General features: G+C 36.2%; 1 protein-coding gene across 2 annotated transcripts in view; it reads left to right on the top strand.

The window, feature by feature from the left end:
• Window positions 1-23,810, top strand: part of LOC126768470 (glutamate receptor-interacting protein 2) — a 313,332-nt gene that overhangs the window by 212,522 nt on the left and 77,000 nt on the right. The gene's annotated exons all lie outside the window — the stretch shown is intronic.

Raw genomic sequence — 23,810 nt, 5'->3', positions numbered from 1 at the left:
TATACTTGTATTTTTAGTGTTACGAGGTTTAGTGTGTTAAGAGGTTTTTACTTAACAATATGAACTTGTAACTTGAATCGTCTTACATGTTTTGTCTTTCCTACCTTATAATAATAATGTCCATTGGGCCGATTTCGGCCACGGCGGCCAATCTCAAGGGAGATTAATTAACTGTGCAGGACATATTATTATGCACAAGTGTGTGTGCAAACACAGGTGCACTCTCTATTCCCCGAACTCTCATAATTCGATGGGATGGAAATCCGAAACGACCGGAAAGAGTTCAGGCGCAGGACAAACCTAACTTACTTTAATTGTGAGTGGAGTGCTTATGAGCTACATGTTGACTTTTGATGTGGTCTCTTAAGAAGTTTATCACTTCAAGAGATATTTTGTTTTTCTGTTTTAACTTTATTTAAGACAAAACATTTGAACGCGATGCATACTCGTTATAAAGACGATTTTAAAGTAGTAGCTGTAAGTGTTACACTGCTGGGTATGGGTTCTCTGGAGAACGGTTGAAGTTAATCCACGTTTCTCCAGTACAGTTTGGTGTATAATTAGACCTTCGGTTCCATAGTATATAAATAAATATACTAACACGGGGTGAACGTGTGTAAGGGGTTCATTCTACCAAGACTGCTACAATTACTCTTCATAAAGATTACAAAATTTTAATTATAAAATTTACAACATAAAAATCAGGGGTAGGCCATTGACAATATCTGGTTAATTAAGTTTACATCAATAAAATATTATAAGTGAGTTGTAGGTGAGTTGGTATCGGTGATATGATCAAATTAGGTGATAGATTTAAATAGATAAGCAGGATAGTGCAAACCCTGAACGCAGTGTTACATGAGTGAGTAAATAAATAAAAGCAGTGCGAAACAGCAACAGTAGGCTACTGGACAAGCAGCCTCTCCTCCACGAAACAGCAGAGCCTCCAACAGATCCAACTTAGCCACAATTCCTCGGTTGAGTCCACCGAACAATATTATATTACTTTTTAATGTAATATACAAAGTATATATAAAATTTAAAAACTACCACCACAAAACCACTTATCGCCTATCTTACATTAACACAAAGTAGGTCTTAAGATTGCCCAAGTCACAGATGCAAAGAAAATAAGTTAATAAAACCAAAAACCAAAACCAAAAAAGTAATAACTTAGACAATTGAGGTTATCAAAGTTAACTTTTAAAGTGTCAAAACATAGAAAATTATTGCTTAATTAGCAAGAAAATAATATTAGAAACAAGTACTATATTTAAATTAATGAAACAGTTTTTAAACAATTCGAATCACATTAGGATTCGACCCAGATCACTTAATACATTGATAAAGTCTATGTTTAGTTGTCATATGAAGAAATTGATAAAAATAAACACTGAACCACGTGGGATATTGATTATGTAATTTATGCATCAACTCACCTTAGGAGTGTTTAAACATGTAGAAATAAGGCAATTTATGACTTATATTGCACGTGGCACGGTTTTGATACAAAGACTGGAATTAAACGAAGAATCGATTAAACACTATGTAAATAACAAATAATATGCCTAGACTAAACGAGTACAATGTGTTTTACTTACGGTTTGGTAACCTGAACCTCTTAAATAAGTTTTAGAAAGTAGATGACGTAGGTAACCCTCCGTTAGTATAATTTTATATACAATCTCAAACAAATATAAAAACATATACGAAATGTACAAACAATATATTTAATGCTAATTATGCACCATATTTAACGAATATACTTACAAAAAGGAATATATTTAATCGTTTAAAACTGACATGCATCGGTAAGCGGCGCCTGCTCAACGATCTAGAGGACGACCTAACAACGTAGTGCTGCCATCTCTCAAACCGAATAGATAATAAATGTCGAAACAATGAATGCCAATTCGATAAACGTAATTTATTTATTTTAGATTGGGTAAAATAAATTACAACATTTTAATAAAAATTAAAATATTGAAAAATTAAAATTTATAGGGTTACAATACTTAAGTTATAAGACACGTGTTTATTCATCAAATATATTTATATATTTAGTTAAATTGTTCGTAGACTCCGTATCAATGATATGAATCCATGCTTTTTTTTAATGAAGTAGTGTTTATTTTTTTAAAATATATTAATTATAAGTAATATACATATAGAAAATATCATATCATAGCAAAAATAATTATTTTTAAGTATGATATATTAAAAAATAATGATTAACAAAAATATAAATTTCCGCAACGAACAAAATGACGTCTCTTTGATCAAAATCCTGTAAACGATAAAAATTAAATTCTCCCTAATCGTTAATAAATTTAAATTACATGAAAGGAACGTCATTACAATCATGAGAAAATGTGACAACAGAGACGCTTTCGGAAAAGCGTTTCTTTGATGTTTCAGAGGCAAAATTTCACATGCAAAATAAAGTTAGAAGCCGGGACCGTTTTCGAGTGTGTGAAGCGTGTCGTGGGTAATAAGCGAACAAAAAGGCGTTTGAGATAAGACGTCTTTGCCATGGTTTCAATCTCGTTTCAATATCATCCTCCGTGTCGAGGAAATAGAGTTACAGGTCGCATCATGTTTCGGAGTGGAAAAAAAATCGACTTTATTATCTTTGGAGATTAAATCCAGATGCGCTTAAAAATAGCAAGCAAGATTTTATACTATATTAAACTTATATTTTTATATAATATAAGTTTAAATTATAATATAGGTTAGCCCAGTGGATAGATCACGTGGATCTTAACCGAAGTTTATGGGTTCAAATTTGAGCAAGCATTACGACTTAAACACTTACTTAATTCCTATTTCATATTCCCTACATTGTGAGGAAACCTATATATATATATATATATATATACGAGGCATGCCTTTTAAGTTTTGTCGTTTGAAGAAAAAAACACAACTAGAACCTTATAGTACTTTTTATTGTTTTTAAAGGTATTCACCACGTAGCTTAATACACTTTTCCATTCGCTCAAATCAGTTATTATAACATTTATTCCACTCTAAAGTGGTGGTGTTAAAAATGGCTGACTTGAAAGCTTCGACTGCTTCTTCACCGGACTGGAACCTTTGATTAGAAGACTTTTCTTAATTTTAGGAAATGTAAAGTAATCGTTAGGGCTTAGTTCAGGACTGTATGGAGGATGGTCAAGAATTTCTACTTTTTCTTGCTTCAAATACTCAATCGTTTGACGAGCGCTGTGTGAGCTTGCGTTGTCGTGGTGCGAGTTAGATTTTCGATGTTCGGCGATGACTTGTAGTAAACAAACTATGGTATACCACTCTGCGTTAACCATTCTACGATCTTCAAGTGCAATAGTCGCAACGTGGCCGGTTTTTTAATGAACGAACCATCTTCTTTGAAGTGCTTCGAGAACGAACAACTTTAGTCGGCTTTGACTCGTCTTGAAAGACCCAGATTGTAGATTGTTGTTAGGAATCAGGGTCGTAGGCATAGATTCAAGATTTGCCACCACTGATGATGTCGTAGACGTGATTTGATTCTCCTCGGTTGAAACTTTGCAGAGTTTTCTTACACCATCTGACGCGGGCTGCCTTGTAATCGTTGGAAAGCAGATCGGTATCCAACGGCAAACTAGCTTTCTCACACCAAGTGCTTCATGCAAGATCTTCTGAATGGTTGTCCCTGAGATGCCTAATAGAGCCTCTATCTCTAGATACGACACATGACGATCTTCGAGAATTAGTTGTCTCACAACAATGATGTTATTTTCAGTGAAGGATGATTTTGGGCGTCCTTCACGAGATTTGTCACTAACACTAGTATGTCCACGCTGGAATTCTAAATACCAGCGTTCGACAGTCCGCAGACATGGGGCCTCATCACTGAACACAAATGTTAACTCTAACTCTTCAAAACACTGAAGTCGTGTGAGGCCTCTTCTAAAGTTGTAGAAAATTATTGAAATGCACTAACATTTTCCTTAGAAAGATGCATTTTTCCAATCGACGCTGTAACTAAACAATAGCATAAACCCGAATACTTTCAACTGTTTTGAGATTCAAAATTTAAACACATTCGAATATAGAACAGTTACAAATTCAAACTTGCCGGGAAATATGGAAGCGATAGAACTTAAAAGGCATGGCTTGTATACGAGTATATATATATATAAACGTAAAATGATTTGCTATAAGCTTTAAACATTCATTTCAAAATAAAAAGAAGATTTCGCTCTATGATGAGACATTTACGGGTTATAACTTTGATAAAATGCAAATAAAAATACTTTTGCTATCCTGGCATATGTAAATAAGTTAGAAGATGTATAGAGAAATTTTAAATACAAAAGATTATTATCCTTTTCTGCTAATAACCAACTGTCAGTATGATGAACCTTATTATAATATTTTAATTTTGAAATATATCTGAATTGCGTTTGTCCTAACCTCGATACATTTAGCTTTTATTCGATTAAGCGGAGACTACACAGACGAAAAGTGGTTCATGTATTCAACTCAACACACGTTGTTAACTAATCTTTCTGCAATGAAAATAATGATTTGATAAAAATTGTGACAATTAGCACAGATTTATGTAAGCTTGTATGTATATTATAAAATTAATGTTATATTATTTGCGTCTCGACCACGATCTTATTCCAAAATCAGCATAAATAAAAAAAGGAAGGTGGTATTTCTGTTTGGTAGTAATAGACATTGATACGCCTATGTGGCGATGTTTGCGAGTTACCAAAACCAAAACAATCATCTTTTTTTATTTTTGTTTATCTGTCAGTTTATACGGGCTAATCTTTGAAACTGCTAAAAATTAATCATTGAAATAACTGAATTATTATAATGAGTATTTTAAGGTTCCTTTTAGTAAATATATAACATTAAATAATATTAGTAACATTATATCGTTTAATCATGTTTTCGCATAAAATATGTTTTTCTTTCTCGCGTCGAATGCCCTTTGATGTTTTCTCCTAAAAATAAACAAAATGTTAATTTTTTTTCTATTTTAACCTTTACCAATATATATACATTTAATATATACTAAAAATAAATTCTGTTTCAGTATATTTATAAATATAAATAAATTTATTTATGAACTTTAATCACACTTGAGACTCTGTAACCTTAGAGTATTACTCTACAGTACAATTTACTTTATTAAACATATAACACCCCGCATAATTGCTTTCACTGGTGACAGGAGGACTGATTAATTTTTCAGCCAGAGGATCGAAATTGCGATTCAATGAAATAATGCTAATAGTGTTCTTACCTACAATCTTCGATGTCATGATTGGTACATTAGCTATATTAACTCATATTTAATATATACTATTTTTATTTGTATATACTTATATAAATTTATTTATTTTATTTTTTATTGAATAGTTAGGCGGACGAGCATATGGGCCACCTGATGGTAAGTGGTTACCAATGCCACATTGGCATTGTAAGAAATGTTATACACCGCTTACATCGCCAATGCGCCACCAACATTGGGAACTAAGATGTTATGTTTCTTGTGCCTGTAATTAAACTGGCTCACTCACCCTTCAAACCGGAATACAACAATACTGCTGTTTTGCGGTAGAATATCTGATGAGTGGGTGGTACCTAATCAGATGAGCTTGCACAAAGGCCTACCACCAATAAAATCCTCCGAATAAATATTTAAATTATTATGTTTTACATTTTTTTCTTATGTTTTAGTCTAAAATAAAGTATAATTATTAATTAGTCGCTATATGTATTCAATAAAGTTATCTTCGCGTTTTTTGGACATTTTATCAGCAGGTTTATCAGTTGTTAGAATTCGAGTTTTTGTTAGCACTAAAAACATACAATGAAAAATCTACGAATAGGTAGAGCATACTTTTTACAAACGATTTTTTTTTATTTATTAAAGAGAGAGATGATCAACAGGTGAGAGTAGCCAACTGCACAGGACATATTAGTGTAAGTATGTGCGCAAACACAGGTGCACTCTCTATTCCCTTACTCTCATAATCTGATGGGATATCAAATCCGTCACGACCGAAAAAAGCTCAGGCGCAGGACCAACGGCTTTACGTGCTTTCCGAGGCACGGGAGTGTTAACACTTCCAACTTCCAAACTCCGGTCTGCTACTTAAAATTTTCTGACAGACAAACTCAATAAATTTACTGGCCTGACCTGAGATTTAAACCTCGGTATCTGTGACCAAGATATAGATAACATTTATTATTTAGATTTTTTTTTGTTATTAGTAGAGACGTAGTAATAATTAAAACGAATGACATTTTATGTTTATTTTGTTGTGTGGATGTGTCGAAAAGGTTTTTATTAAAGGTTGTCATTATTCTTCAGCCTCAGTTTCGCTGTATGAATATTCTATTAAAATACCAATCTGTACCAAATATTCTAAGATAAATCCCGTAAACGTGTGTTCATGAATTTTTAATAAGTCTCATGGAACGGTGACGATAAGGCATCTTCTATTCAAAAGAATGGTTCATGCATACACAATTTACGTATTAAATTCAAGGCTCTTATAAGAAAATGATATTGAAATTGATTTAATAATATACACGTACTAAGTATTTCGCTGTTTAACTATTACAATAATAGTCACGATAACTAGATGGTGCAGTCACTCAGTTGCTGTGTTTAATGGCTGAGGACTCGAACCACGTGCCATGGCTTTTGTGTTGTGCGTTACTTATTCCTTGATTAATTTTGGAAGGTGCGAATGCCAAATGGGGCATTAAAGGATGCAAATCGTTTTTAATTGTACCGAAATTTATTTAAACGAAAGCTGTTTATATTAATTTATAGAAAGTGAAAGGCTGGGTAGTCCCGAAATGATATCGAATTAGAAATTTATAACGAAGCTATTTAAATTTATTAAGGAGTACGTCTGATTAAAATTAATTTATTATAATATAAGATTCAATGCGTATTAATAAATGGCTTGGCATTATATTTCATTGACATATCATATCATTGAAGATTTTAACGAAGATAACAAATATAAAATAATAATAGTTATTATTAAAAATTATATTCGAAAACCACTTATCTTCCATATTCATACCTTAGAAAGAGTAGCCAATCTGAAAATTAACTGAAAAAATCAACCACGCCAATATTGGCTCGCATCCAAACTGGCCCTTCCACCAAACCATCTAAAATTCAGATGCAGTCTTCTTCTAACCTTACAGTAGCTATTGTTATCGCAAAATGACCTTTATAACAATAGGCATACAGTTTACACCTTTTTTAGTAAGTGGCTAAATGCGGACCGGACATTTTATTGGAAAGAATTCAGTGAACCTTTCACACGTTTGCGATAGGAAATGTAAGGATTGACTTGATATACTCGCTCGTCGTAAAGACCGGGTTTTCTCTCTTGACTTTAATCTTATTGATTTTTTTTAGAAACTTCCTACAATTGTCGTAAATCAATTGTGCAAAATATTTATCTATATTCAAAATAAATTGTATTATAAATTAAAGGCATTTGATATTATAACGTAGCTCAGTAGACGAAAAAAAAAACGCTCATAATGTCTTAAAGACTTTTATAGTTATGCGTCATATTATTTAATAAATTAAGAAAATAAAATCTATCTTTTATATTATTTTTATTTATCTTAATGTACGTGTACCTTAAGGTAACTAACAATAAATAATAATGTAGATGTTACCTTATATTCAGAACCTACACTTTTTATTTAGTTCAATTTTAATTAAACTTTAAATTAATTTTATATTAATAACTTGCTTTTATACAAGTAACTAATTATTTATAATTGGAAAATATTTGAACAAAAGGAAAAATAAAAAAAAAATACGTGCATAATACATATTTATAATTACTTTGTTGATTTCATGTTTAATTGACAAGGACTCTGATGGGTTTAAATCCCGGTTAAGTTCATTGGTTCTGTGCTTGTTTTATTCCGGCCTATGAGAGTGGGGGAATATATTGTACTTGTTCTTGCGCACAAAAAACCTCTTAACCTCTTAAATATTATTATATCTCGTGCGCCATTGGCTTGTCTCTTTTGACATTTTCTACGCCAAAATCAGTGCGAAATAAAACATCATTCGTGAGGAAGATTTAAGTGTCTAATTCATTGCGTAAATTGGCTGTAATATGGCGATGATTGTGGAAGATGTCGGAAAAAATCATATTGACTGGGAGCTACTAGCGTGCACCGCGTAAACCAATAAGTATAATATTACAATATAAATATTGTATGTTTAAAAATATTGTCTTTATTCAATCCGTATAAAACCTAAGTACCTACTGGAGGCCTTGGACCGGTTGCAGCGACGTGCCGTACGCATTATTGGCGACGTAAAGGTCACTAACACCCTTGAACCTTTACAATTGCGTCGTGAGATAGCAGCACTGAGCGCTTTTTATCGACTGTATAACGGCGAGTGCTCTGAGGAATTATTCTCTCTAATTCCTGCTTCCCCCTTCCTTCTTAAGTCCACGCGAGCTGGTTCTCTTTTTTTTTTATATTCGCCGGGAGGGCAAATGACTCTACTCCACCTGATGATAAGTGGTAGTAGAGTCCAAACGCGACGACGGCCAGTACAGACGGGAAAAACGTTCTGCACTAGCCGCCTTCGCCTTGCCGGCCCGCAAGATGCCTCTTCACGCCTCGTTTGAAGGAACCCGGGTTTTAAGAGGAGGGGAACACGTGAGCTGGTAAGGAATTCCATTTTTTGGAAGTGCGACAAAGAAAGGAGTTGCCAAATTTCTTTGTTCGCGATGGAATTGATGTCACAGTTAGGCGGTGACATCGAGATGTCACCGAGGCATCTTGCGGGCCGGCAAGGCAGGGGCGGCTAGTGCTGAACATTCTTCCCGACCGTACTGGCCGTCGTCGCGTTTGGACTCTACTACCAATTACCATCAGGTGGAGTAGACTCATTTGCCCTCCCGGCGAATATAAAAAAAAAAATAACCGAGACGGGAAGCTAGTATTTTATTCTTAATAATATTATTTTAAATTAATATATATTTTTTCTTTTTACAGGTATGGTCCTGATGCAAAATAAATTACTTGGTCGTAAGTAACTACTTAAGTACTTCAAAATTCAATTTTTTTATTTCATTTTCATTTTTCAATTGATTAATTGTTATAGGTCTTTAAAGTGAACTTTGTAAAACTCTCATTACTGGACAGCGGCCTTTTCTATAATGCCATAAGATTGACAGCCTAAACCCCAATCAGCTCAATCCTGACTTTCCAGATGTCTCAGAAATTGCTGTGCTATTTTCAATGAAAAACACTTTCTTATAATACTTTCTTGATTATTATTATCCGAGCGATACCGAATGAAAAATTTGCTCATGTGATTAATGATTATTTATTTATGTAACTATTAATTTACCACATTCTAAAAATAACATTAAATAAATGACTTTTATTGTATAACAGCTATAAATATTTTTCAATACTTTCACCATGTGTTATTATACAGCGAGCACAACATAGCGACTACTTATATATTATATAGTGAATACTAAGTTACATATGACATAGTATTTAAAATGACTATCAAAACGTGATTTCATCTGTGTTAAGCCTTTTACAAATAAATGGACTTACTATTTGTTTTTAATTAGGCTAGTACATCATAAAATTAGCGAGTTCAAACCAACAAATCATTTTTATAAACATTTTTAACCCTTCATATCGTTGATAATTTCTAAAGATTAATTAGGATTTAAAAAAAATGCCTCCTTATTTTGAAAGGTAAAAATATTTTCTTTCTAATAAATTAGTAAGTTCGTTTTCTTGTTCTTCCTCATTTTTATATTATATTCTTTATAAAAATCAAAAGTAATTTACTAATAATAATAGATCATGATAGCCGTAATACAGGTCTTCTTAGTATTTGTCATACCAAGTTATTTTTTTATAAATAAGTAAAGTGTTACTTTTAGTAAAAAATAAATATAATTTACTGGTGGTAGAGCTTTGTGCAAAGCTCGTCTGGATAAGAACCACCCACTCATCAGATATTCTACAGCAAAACAGCAGTACTTGATATTGTTGTGTTCCAGTTTGAAGGGTGAGTGAGTCAGTGTAGTTACAGGCACAAGGGACATACAATCTTAGTTCCCAAGGTTGGTGGCGCATTGGCTATGTAAGAGATGGTTGACATTTCTTACAATGCCAATGTCTAAGGGTGTTGGTGACCACTTACCATCAGGTGGCCCATATTCTCGTCCGCCTTCCTATTCTATTAAAAAATAATTATTATTATTGCTGAAATGTTCTCGCCTGTGACCTTTCCTCCTCTGTTTTTCAACTGTTTTTTTTTTTGTAACTATTGACGCGCCTTAGTGTTATCAGTACAAAAAAAGAAGTAGAAAAAAATTGTACGAAACATGCGAATTTATATTTTATTATATTTTTTTCCTTGAATTATCTTGAATCAAATAAATATTAGTAACATATTAGTACCACATGTCATTGCTCAACAAATCAAGTTTATTGCTCATCAAAGTGCTTATAATTTTTTTGGAAATCTGTATTCTACCCTAAATAAACTATCAACGTAACATTGGAAGAAGTTTGAAGTTTCAGTACGTGACTTTTAATATAAATTGGGAACTTAAGGAATATTCTGAAAAATGTTATAAGAAAATATAATATTAAGGATCCAATAATATTTCATAGATAGGACGCCTGCGAGGCAGAGATTACCAATTCACCTAAATTCGACTCTTGAACGTTAAAAATTTTTATATCAGAAATATATGACGTGCAAGGTAAATATATTTATAAAATATATTTATGACCAATAAAAAACATTGATGTCAAAAATCAAATCGTATTTTATATTTCATCCATCATTTTATATAAAATATTCTTTCGGGACAGTTTATCGAACTTGAAAGTTTCTATTATTAGTTCAGCTGGTATAGCGATGACAAATGAGCATTCATTACTGACCTGTTGAGTTATTATCAACATTATAACATATAAGATAACAACAGTGATACACGCGTTACGTTTAAAATTCGTTTTATTTTGTGAGATATATGTAATGGCGAACCTTAGGGGAAGACAGACTCGTATATATATCAGGACAGAGAACAACATGACGCTCTCTAATACTGGCTTGACCCTCTCCGGCGTCGCTCTCTACTCTTTTGTGTGTGTGTGACGTGTGTACTATGTATATACTCATTGTTATGTACATATATATATATATATATATATATATTAAAGATATATATTTATATATAATATGTTTTCTTTAATTATAAATTATTTTTGTATATCACTGGTGGTAATGGCTTCGTGCAAGCTCGTCTAGGTAGGTACCCACTCATCAGATATTCTACCGCAAAATAGCATTACTTGGTATTGTTGTATTCCGGTTTGAAGGGTGAGTCAGCCAGTGTAATTACAGGCACAAGGGACATAACATTTTAGTTCCAAAGGTTGGTGGCGCAATGGTGATGTAAGCGATGATTAACATTTCTTACAATGCCAATGTTTATGGGCGTTGGTGACCACTTACCATCAGGTGGCCCATATGCTCGTCCGCCTAGCTATTTAAAAAAAATATGTTTTTTTTTGGTGGGGTCGTTACCTCTAGGCCTGAGATTATCGGAGAAGTAGAGAGGTTTTATGGGCAGTTGTTCTCTTCAAGATCGGATAAACCCGTGGGAATCAGTATTGATGACCAGCGCGCCCCTCTTATGCGCCATTACTCCGAGGAGCTCCCGGTCGTTGACCAAGGAGAGATTAGGGCGGCTCTAGAACAGCTTAAAAACAACAAAGCTCCGGGAGATGACGGAATCACAACAGAGTTGCTTAAGGCAGGCGGGACTCCGGTCCTGAAAGAGCTAGCAAGCCTCTTTAATTCCGTCATCCAACATGGCAAGACCCCGGAAACGTGGAGCGGGAGTGAGGTGGTACTGTTTTTCAAGAAAGGTGATAAAACCCTCTTGAAAAACTACAGACCAATCTCCCTCCTGAGTCACGTGTATAAGCTGTTCTCAAGAGTCGTCACGAACCGTCTCGCCAGACGACTTGACGAGTTCCAGCCCCCAGAGCAAGCCGGCTTTCGATCAGGCTACAGCACCGTGGACCACATCCATACTGTTCGGCAGATTGTGCAGAAGACCGAAGAGTACAATCAGCCGCTGTGTATGGCATTTCTGGACTACGAGAAAGCCTTCGACTCCATCGAAACCTGGGCAGTGCTCGACTCATTGCAGAGATGTCATATCGATTGGAGATATATCGAGGTACTGAGATGTCTGTACAACGCCGCTACAATGACTGTCCACATCCAGGACTGTAAGACGAAGGCAATCCAACTGCGCAGAGGGGTGAGACAGGGGGATGTAATATCCCCGAAACTGTTCACCAACGCGTTGGAAGACGTTTTCAAAACGCTGGATTGGACTAGGTATGGAGTCAATGTAAACGGCGAGTACATCTCACACCTTCGATTTGCCGACGATATCGTCATCATAGCAGAGTCGCTGGAACAACTCACCGAAATGCTGCGTAGCCTAGGCGAGTCTTCCCGGTGTGTCGGTCTCGGTATGAACTTGGACAAGACCAAGGTCATGTTCAATAGGCATGTCGTGCCGGGACCGATATACGTCGAGGGGAAACCTCTCGAAGTTGTTAGTGAATATACCTACCTAGGACAGATAATACAAGTCGGTAGGAACAACTTCGAGAAGGAAGCCGATCGAAGAATTCGCTTGGGATGGGCAGCATTTGGCAACCTTCGTCAAGTCCTCAAGTCGTCTATACCGCAATGTTTGAAGACGAAAGTCTTCAACCAATGCGTCTTACCTGCCATGACATACGGTGCCGAAACGTGGACATTAACTGCGGGACTAGTCCACAAATTAAAAGTCGCTCAGCGTGCTATGGAGCGAGCTATGCTCGGAGTATCTTTGAAGGATAAGATCAGAAATGAGATTATCCGGAAAAAAACCAGAGTCACCGACATAGCTTGCAAAATTAGCAGGCTGAAATGGCAGTGGGCTGGTCACGTATGTCGTAGGACCGATGGCCGTTGGAGCAGACGAGTCCTAGAGTGGAGACCGCGAATCGGCAAGCGCAGCGTAGGGCGCCCTCCAGCCAGGTGGACCGACGACCTTAAGAAGGTGGCGGGCACCATCTGGATGCGGAAGGCGGAGGACAGGGAGCTTTGGCGCACCTTGGGAGAGGCCTATGTTCAGCAGTGGACAACGATTGGCTGTTGATTGATTGATTTGATTGATGTTTTTTTTTGTATATTATCTTTTCTCCAAACCCTTAGTAGTCCATACCTTTTACATTATATATAATTTCATAATTAATATAAATATCACAGAGTCATACTATATATCCATGTACTATTTTGGAAAAATACAAAAATGTGCGGAACCAAAGTTTGTGTCAATATATATGTATTTATATTATTACATGGAACAATTACTGCAACCTATTTAATAAATCGCTGGCATACGATAAGGCCACGTAGCATTCTATAAATATTTTTATGTTTATTATGGAATATACTTTGTAAAATATTTTTATTATAATAAAACTATTGACGCCTAGCATAATTTTATTGTTATTTTTGTATACTTGATATTGTTACCAAACAAAAACTATATCGTTCAATAACAAGGGGTTGATGTGAGTGTTCAATTCTGTTGTAAAAACGTTGTAAACGTTTAACGGCGTATCACACGAAATTATTGTATTTTCCTTGTTTTTACCACATACTCATATTTTGTATAATGGAAGAAGTAAATAAAGTAATGAATTGTTATTAATAAAATTGTAAAAATGTGAAAGTCAGCCATTCAAATTGGTTGTTCATAATTTATCATAATTATGTCACAGACATACAATCAGTTGAAGTTGAAACAAAAACAATACACTACCCCTCTGAAATATAAAAAAAAAATTGAAATTTTTACTTCTGTGAAATCTTGACTTCAAAATAATATTATAATTAAAATTATGCGGCGTCTCTTTTGAAAATATTCGAAAAAAGAACACACCTCGTTAGACATGAACTCAAGTCGTAAATGGACTACTAATTCATGCTAACAAAAGAGAAAATGGTCACAAAAGCCCTGAGAATGAATATTTTTTTTTTCTTTTTTTTCAACCGACATTCGAACAAGCCCGATTTAAATATTGGACTAAACGTTGGGCCAACGCCAATACACTTACTTTATCAATGTTGTCGTAACAAAACATTCCGTTTGTTTGGGAATGTTAGCGTGAAATATCAACGTCATAGCGAACAAGGGCGTGAATACACAAGGTTGGATAAAGGCCATCCATTTCGAAAATAGATAAACTGTAGCTCATTATAGTTATTGTTTATAGCTCAGCGGCTACTTTATTATACTTATAACATTACGGTACATGGACGACCGGTCCTTTTTTGTGAAACTTCTGATATAAATAAAATCATAGAAAGATAAATGTCAACCATTGTATACTAGTTTCATCACTCCCAGTACGCTGGAAACTGATGTCAATCACTACTAAACGTACATACGTGCGAATGCGCGCGCATTCGTGCACCTTCACTTTAATTGTGAAGAATTTGACGCTTCGATGCGCTTCGACTCTGTGTTAGCATGAATTGACCCTTAGCTTTACTTGCAAAATCATAGTTCATTAAATTCTAACGTTAATTTATAAGCTGATATTAGTTCCGGTAGATAGTCACTGAGTCGTCAGAATTCATTAATTATATAAAACCTTTTCTCCGGTTCTACTTATATTTGTTGTCTTCTCGAACTGATTGTATTTTTAACTATAACTACCAACTTGTGAATGTACTGTTTTGGAGTGAATATACTTTCTATATAATAAAAAATTCGATGTCTTGCAATCCATAATAGCAGATTTTTAAGGCATATTTTGTCTCGCATAACCACTGTGTTGACGGGGTTTTTTCCGAAACCGTTAATAAATGATTCAATAAATTTTTAAAATTAAACACAGCACCTGCAAGGCCTCCAGTGTTGCAAATGTTTATGAGTGCTAATTTTCACATTTTCCATCTGATAAGCCGCTCAACCACCTGCACGTTTTCGCATGACAATATGAGTTTTATATTAATGAATAATTTTTGTAATCATTAATCGTAGTCACTTATGATATATTCAACGTAAATATTAAAAATATTTAGACCGCTTATAAAATTCTAATTTATTAAACCTAATAAATAATTGAACACAAGCCGATAAGCCCGATTGGCTTAAAAAGAGTTTAATATTTTAAATAAATGTAAATAATATTCTTATTTTTATATTTTACGTTTTATGGATCAAAATAAAAGATTCAAAATTCGCACTGAAAAATGTATGACGAATCGACGTGAAATTATACGAAAAAATATTTTTGTAAGCATTCAATTAGTCGTATCAAAGGCATTGAAGGCAGTGAGAGTGTTAACAATATTTTCGGTAAGGGTAAAAAAATTGAGCAAATTCAATAACCTTATGATATAATAAATCTGATAATGTTTATTTGCCATGTTCATAAGTTAACTAAGTTCATTTTATAATATACTAGTTACCCGCCCCGGCTTTGCACGGGTTTAACATAGAACGTTCATATAGCAGTACTTGGTATGGTTGTGTTCCGGTTTGAAGGGTGAGTGAGCCAGTGTTATTACAGGCACAGGTCATGTAAGCGATAGTTAACATTTCTTACAATGCCAATGTCAATGGGCGTTGGTGACCACTTACCATCAGGTTACCCATACCCTCGTCCGCCTTCTATTGAATATTTCTAAAAAAGATAATTGAAGGATAATAATTAACACAAATAAGGCCATAAGTTTCCGCAGGCGTTCGAAAAATAACTGATGATAGTTTCATCACAATCGGATTAAAAATAACAAAAGTCCAGACCAATTTCGGCCATGGTCAATCTTAAAAGAGATTAGCCAACTGCGCAGGACACATTATAGTACACAAGTATGTACGCAAACACAGGTGTACTGTCTATTACCTAATTCTCATAACCCGATAGGACGGCAATCCGACACGACCGGAAATAGTCCAGGCACAGGACCTCCGCGTTTACCTGCTTTCCGAGGCAGGAGTAAACGCACTTCCAACTTACAGACTCCGGGCTGAATTTTCAACAAAAAATCTCGGCAATGCTTCGCATGGAATTGGCGTGGAGGGCCGTAGCCTCCTTCTGACCGTCATGGTCCAGAATGAGACGACGGAGCGGTAACGGAAAAGGGCAGATCCTGCTCGGCGGAGACGATGACGGCGTCGTCTCGGCCCTCCCATAGCCCAGACGCCAGGGGCTTAAAAGATAGGGCACAATCCTGGGGCCGTGGATGCGTGAGGTGGGGGCCTCGCGTGTCCTATTTCAGACGGCCCCGAGGAGGACGGCAGCCGGGATGGCCTCGCGCTACCGTATGCACTAGCAAGGAGTGCGGGGGGGGCGAGATTACCTTTGCCCTCTGAAGAGAGCTCCGCTGAGCCACGAGTGGAGCCCAGCACGGGAGTGGCCGCAGATCTGTTATATCAATACGATCCCGCAGCCTCATCGATCCATGCTGAGGACGACCATCGCAGTGATTTTAATGGGTAAGATCCCACAAAGCCCAGTTCCACCCCCATGGGTCCCGAATACCTTTCCGTAGGTTTCCACAGTGAGAAAAGAAAAAAAAGGGTGTGGTCTTGAATAATATATAATCAAATAAAATATATATAGACCTGAAAAATGTTAGAATATAGAAAAGCCAGCCGTGACAAGACCTTTAGTCCCGAAATGTCTAATAACGTTTTAATAATAAACTTGCTTTCGCCACAGAGAACAACGAAATTTTTTTACATACTACGGTCTAGGTTATAAAATATAAGCGAATAATATTCTATCTATATAATATAAATTAATATATAATATCTATAACTATAAATTTTGTCTTTTTAGCAGAATTTTAGGAACGACTGAAGCTGGACTTGCCAACACAGGTACACTCTCTATTCCACTCTTATAAGCGGCGAGCAGAGCATAGCATCATCTTATATGCTTATTATTATTATTAATGTAATCTTAAAGTAAATAATAGCATTTTGTTTTTGTTAAAAATAGCATGAAAAAATATAAAATAAAATAAAGATAAAATTTATGTCAGCTAACTTTGTAATAAGAAAAAAAAAACGCTATTATCACACGATTAGACCACAAAACGTGTGAGAAAGCAAAAGATTTATTGTGGATTCCGGCGGCTACAAATCAAGTGTGTCTGTCGGATTCACGAAAATTGCGATATTCGTGCAGTTTTTGCGGTTCCGACGTTATCGTATGCAAATTTTGCACCGACTGCTATAATTGCCAATTTGTGTCTCCGTATTTTTTAACTTTTAAAAACTGAAAAAACGCATTGCGATAAGTTTTACCGGTTTTACTCAAATTTGAAAACTATATTATTAATCGTACATATAAATTACAAAAAGACACCGCTTGCTTATATGTATGCGTGCTTTTACGCTTTATTTAATTCCTCACACAATATTTACATTTTCTAATTCTTCGTATTTTTCCTTCCTTCTTTTTTTTGTATCGTTATGGGATACATTTAAACTATAGGTTGGGTGAATAAGCAATTCAAACAAATATTTGTATAAGGGCGGAGGATAGGGAATATGCATAAAATTTAAATATTATTTTATCGAATCTTTATTATCGTTCACATTATAATTAAAAGGTTAAGGTTTTTATTTGCCGTAACAGCCTGTGAATGTCCCACTGCTGGGCTAAAGGCCTCCTCTCCTATTTTTGAGGAGAAGGTTTGGAGCTTATTCCACCACGCTGCTCCAATGCGGGTTGGTAGAATTCACATGTGGCAGAATTTCAGTGAAATTAGACACATGCAGGTTTCCTCACGATGTTTTCCTTCACCGTTAAGCACGAGATGAATTATAATCACAAATTAAGCACATGAAAATTCAGTGGTGCTTGCCCGGGTTTGAACCCACGATCATCGGTTAAGATTCACGCGTTCTTACCACAGGGCCATCTCGGCTTCCTTACCACAGGGCCATCTCGGTTTTTATTTAGTTATTATTTAACCCCATAAAATACTGTATAAAAAGTTAAAAAAAGGGAGACTAACAAATTCGAACTTTCAAAACGCGTCACCGTTATACAATGGTGGCGTTTGAGCGGCTAATAAAATCAATGTTTTAAATTTCACTTCATTGAAAAGAATTTGAATATTTTAAAGCCTATTTATATTTTTTTCAATGTTATAAAGATGTTAATGATTAATTTAATTCATAAAAAAACATGCATATTCCCTATTGATACTCAGCCATGTTTGAATATACCAAGCCACTTGTCATGGTCGTTTCAGGATATTGAATTCTATAAGCAGCACCATGTAATTAATTATGGTTTGAGTGGTCTTTCGAACTTAATTATAGCGATGTCGAATCAACTTTCTCGCTGAATGATGACTGCTAAACAAATTAATGACGGCCAGATATTTGGCTTTATAAAATTTTATTTTAAATTCTACTAGCTATTCCGTAACTTCAAACATAAAACTAACAGCAGAGCACGATAACAAAATGACAAAAACTCATATGCGATACTGTGTGATTTTTACTTTCGATATAGTTGACGTAAACTGCAATTCATATGGAAGGAAAACAGCGCCATCTCGTGACAATAATCGGAATTCCTCATATTAAAAAAAGTCAATTTTCAAAATTTCGAAGCATAAATCTTATTTTATATTCATACAGTAACAGTATAACAGGCTACAACAGTAGCCTGTGAATGTCCCACTGCTGACCTAAAGGCCTCCTCTCTTTTTTTTTTGAGGAGAAGGTTAGGAGCTTATTCCACCACGCTGCTCCAATGCGGGTTTGTGAAATACACATGTGGCAGAATTTCAGTGAAATTAGACACATGCAGGTTTCCTCACGATGTTTTACGACGTAAAGCACGAGATGAATTATTAAGCACTTGAAAATTCAGTGGTGCTTGCCCGGGTTTGAACCCACGATCACCGGTTAAGATTCAAGCGTTCTTACCACCATCTCTAATATATATATTCTTACAATTATCAGCTATTACAGGAATGAAGAACACGCTCTCGATAAAGTTTCCTATTAACAAAATTCCTCCAAAGTGAAACGTAAAATATTTTCTTATTAAAAATCTTTATTTAAAAAATACTGGTTGATCAGCCCACCAGGATCCCAGACATTGATGGGCAAGCACCTTCTCTACTGGACCTTCTGCTGACTTCTCACCCGGTGGAATATCAGGTTGTGGTTCAGGCTCCTCTTGGCTCTTCGGATCACAGCCTTATATCTACCAGAGTGCCACAGGCCAAGCTGACGCCACTAGCGGTATGCAAACGTCGCGTTTGGCACTATAAGTCGGCGGATTGGGACGGTATGCGCGATTACTATGCGTCCCTTGGTCTCTTGGAAGGAACGTTGCTTCAATGGGAATGACCCGACAGCTAGTGCCGCTGCTGTTGCTGACGAGATCATGTTGGAAATGGAATACTACATTCCTAGCTCAGATCTCGTCAGTAGGAGTACGCGTAACCGTTGGTTCACTCGTGAATGTGCCGATGCTGTATCATCTAAGCAGGCGGCATATCGCAAATGGATCAACGGCTGCATTAGCGGGGCATCTAACATTGACTCACTGAAAGCAAACTATAATAAAAATTCCAAGTCCTGTAGAAAGGCGTACACGAGAGCGGATGCACAGCGCATTGTACAGATTGGTCATGACCTTGTTTCGCATCCTAGGGGCTCCCGTAGCTTCTGGCGTCTGACCAAGTCTGTGCAAAACAATTTCTGCCAACCTTCGCTGCCACCGCTCAGAAATCCGGACGGATCGCTAGCTCACAGTCCGCAAGAGCAAGCTGATCTCCTGGCTAAACTCTTTGCCGACAATTCCGTCATCGATGATTGTAGTGCGCTGCCACCTACAATACCTTCATGTGGCCATACGATGCCTGACATTAAAATCAGGCAACGTGATGTGCGTGCGGAGCTGCAATCACTTGATGTACGGAAAGCTAGCGGTCCCGATGGAATACCAGCCATAGTGCTGAAGAAGTGCGCAGCGGAGCTGTTTCCTGTGTTAACGCGCCTGTTCCAACTTTCTCTGTCTTCGGGATGTGTGCCGGAGGCTTGGAGAAGAGCTAATGTGCAAGCGGTTCCCAAAAAAGGGGATCGGTCTGACCCGGCAAATTATCGGCCAATAGCTATCACCTTAGTACTTTGTAAGGTGATGGAACGGATTTTAAACAACCAACTGATCCATTACCTAGAAGATCACTGTTTAATTAATGATCGTCAGTACGGGTTTCGACCAAAACGGTCCACAGGTGATCTTCTAGCGTACGTAACGCACCTCTGGGGTGAAGCTATCGACAAGCATGGAGAATCGTTGGCTGTCAGCCTCGATATCTCCAAGGCTTTCGACAGGGTCTGGCACAGAAGTCTTGGTTGCGCTTCACAATTCTATGTAGTGAATGCTGGGGTCCCCCAGGGATCTGTGCATCTGTGGGATTCTTTTGCATATCAATGATATGTTCTCTCTTGGGAACATACATTGCTATGCAGACGATAGTACAGTGCATGGTGGATACCACGGACGCGCAGTGGCTGAGCGAGCGGAAATTGAGGAGAGGCGGAAGGATCTTGTCATTGAACTCGATAGGACGTTAGAGCTCATCAGCTCCCTCTGTGGTACTCCGCTGGTGATGCAAAGCAAAATCGCCATGCTGGGGATTGACGTTCGTTGCCCCCTTAGTCCAAGGGATTACATCGAGGCTGTTATAAAAACAGCTTCACGGAAACTCGGAGTTCTGAACAAGGTGCGGCGCTTTTTCACGCCACAACAACTGTGCCTGCTGTACAAAACACACGTACGGTCTTGCGTGGAATATTGCTCGCACCTTTGGGATGGCTCCGCTAAGTACCTACTTGAGGCCTTGGACCGGTTGCAGCGACGTGCCGTACGCATTATTGGCGACGTAAAGGTCACAAACACCCTTGAACCTTTACAATTGCGTCGTGAGATAGCAGCACTGAGCGCTTTCTATCGACTGTATCACGGCGAGTGCTCTGAGGAATTATTCTCTCTAATTCCTGCTTCCCCCTTCCTTCTTAAGTCCACGCGAGCTGGTTCTCGATGTCACCGAGGCATCTTGCGGGCCGGCAAGGCAGGGGCGGCTAGTGCAGAACGTTTTTCCCGTCTGTACTGACCGTCGTCGCGTTTGGACTCTACTACCACTTACCATCAGGTGGAGTAGAGTCATTTGCCCTCCCGGCGAATATAAAAAAAAATACTTATGTTTTAGTTTAATATATTGGTATGATATAAAAACCTTAATGTAATTCGTCAAAGACGAACTTTGACTTTATACTCATAAAACATAATATTTATTTACATATACGCATTTGTATAAAAGGCGTAATTAGATTTTATCCCAAAAAAATTCACTTCTAAAAATACTTTATGCTGTTGTTATCTGTGTTTTTCAAATAATCATACGTAAGGAAAATAATATAAGATGGATATCATATAAAAATGTATATTATATTTGAATTCAATTACATTGAACATATAACAAAATTCTTGGAAACTCGTCTGTAAAAAATACATTTTATATGTTTTATTTCGAAAACATCATTACAAGGCATATTTATTAATTTTAAAAATGCGTACAATGAAAAATATTCCAATGCAATCAAAACATCTGTGTATTACTGTGGAGTTGGTTTAATTATCTTGTGTGGAAATTCGTGTAACAAATGGTTATCATACATTACAGAATTTCATCGAAACTATATCCTTATAATTACAAGTAGTTTACAATTGTTTCATAAATTACTCAGTAACGACCTATTAAAGTTCTAGAGGTTTCTATTAATGGTCTGTGTTAGTGGTGGGAAGTGTTAATTTACAATTAGTAAATTATTATTATTCCATAATATCTCAGTATTGAATATAATAGAGATATTTAATTAAGGCCGTACTATGATGTTACAATTAATAATTTGTTCCAATAAATGTATTGTTTTGATATCATCTTATTAAAATACTTCTTGCCTGTCTCGTTGGTCTGGTGGCTAGTTTTATTGCCACAGATCCCGAGGTCCTGGGTTCAAAAGCCAGGCCGATAAAAAGTTATTGGGTGTCGAAGAATCTCAGTAACAGCCCGGAGTCTGGAACTTGGAAGTTTGTTTACTCCTGTGCCTCAGAGAGCTCCCAAGAGCCGTTGGTCCTGCACCTGGTCTCTCTTTCTTCTTACCGGACCCTTTCGGTCGTGTCGGATCACCGTTCTATCGGATTATGAGAGTGAAGGAATAGAGAGTACACCTGTGTTTGCGCACACCCTTATGCACTATAATATGTCCTGCGCAGTTGGCTAATCTCTTTAGAGATTGGCTGCCGTTGTCTAAATCAGTCAGGAGGACATCATCATCATCATCAATATATTTCATTTAGAAGCAGTAATATAGGGTCGATCTTTATATCTTATTTCAACAAAATTAAACATCAGCTTATGTATACTTCAATGTTAACAAGTAAAAGAAGAACAATATTAAAACTGTGGCTGGCAAAAACTCATGCTAAAAATTAAGTAGAAATTATATGAACTTTAATTGGTTCAACACAGTCATCGGTTATACTAAAATAAATAGCACTATTCACATGAATTACGACTGACATGAATTACGACTTCCCCTTAACTACGTGACATTTACGCATTCACTTTACGCAACTTTCTTGTAAATCAACGATAAGATCCTAACCCTAACCCTAAATGCCTGTGAATGTCCCACTACTGGGCTAAAGGCCTCCTCTCCTCTTTTTGAGGAGAAGGCTTGGAGCTTATTCCACCACGCCGCTGCAATGCGGCTTGGTGGAATACACATGTGGCAGAATTTCAGTGAAATTAGACACATGCAGATTTCCTCACGATGTTTTGCTTCAAAGTAAAGCACGAGATGAATTATGATCATAAATTAAGCACATGAAAATTCAGTGGTAATTGCCCGGGTTCGAACCCACGATCATCGGTTAAGATTCACGCATTCTTATCACTGGGCCATCTCGGTTCTCAACGATAAGACAACATTTATTATTTTTACCTCCTATTACGTACTTTTTTTCTAAATGAATTCACTCAGAATTCAACCTAAAATATAGCATATAAATAAAATTGTTGTATGTCTTTTTATTGTTAAAGATAAAAAATTGAAATCAATTCGAAATAGATGATCATCCATTATGATATACGATTAATGGTTGAAAGCGTTATCAATAGTTTAAATCATTATAAAAGCTTAATGCGAATGGCTAATATGAAACCATTATTATACCGTTAATATTTAACGAAGCAATTAATATAGGATTCTGTCGCATTACTCTAATCGCATCATTTATTTGATCATTGTTATGAATGAGATTAACACAATATGATACAAAATGTATTATTGAACTACCCACATACCACGTCATTATACAGAAACAATATAGAATTATTCATATTTCTAAATGTTTTTAAAGAAAATATTTTATATAGTTTTCTTTAAATAACATTAAAGTAATTGAGCATTAATAGCGTAACGGTTTACGGGCCACCTAGCGAGGTAAAAGTCGCAGGTTTGATCCTGACCACATGGGCAATTGTTGTCACCACTCCTAACACAAGCTGTACGCTTAATTGGAATGACAAATAAGAATATAGTAATTCCTTAAAAAATCGGGCATTGCTACTATGGTAGACTTAAGCTTGC

Source organism: Nymphalis io, chromosome 5 (assembly GCF_905147045.1).
Source record: "Nymphalis io chromosome 5, ilAglIoxx1.1, whole genome shotgun sequence".
In the NCBI taxonomy this organism is placed as follows: Eukaryota; Metazoa; Arthropoda; class Insecta; order Lepidoptera; family Nymphalidae; genus Nymphalis; species Nymphalis io.
The sequence above is the reverse complement of the archived record's forward strand: the minus strand, read 5'-3'. Positions and strand labels throughout refer to the sequence as shown.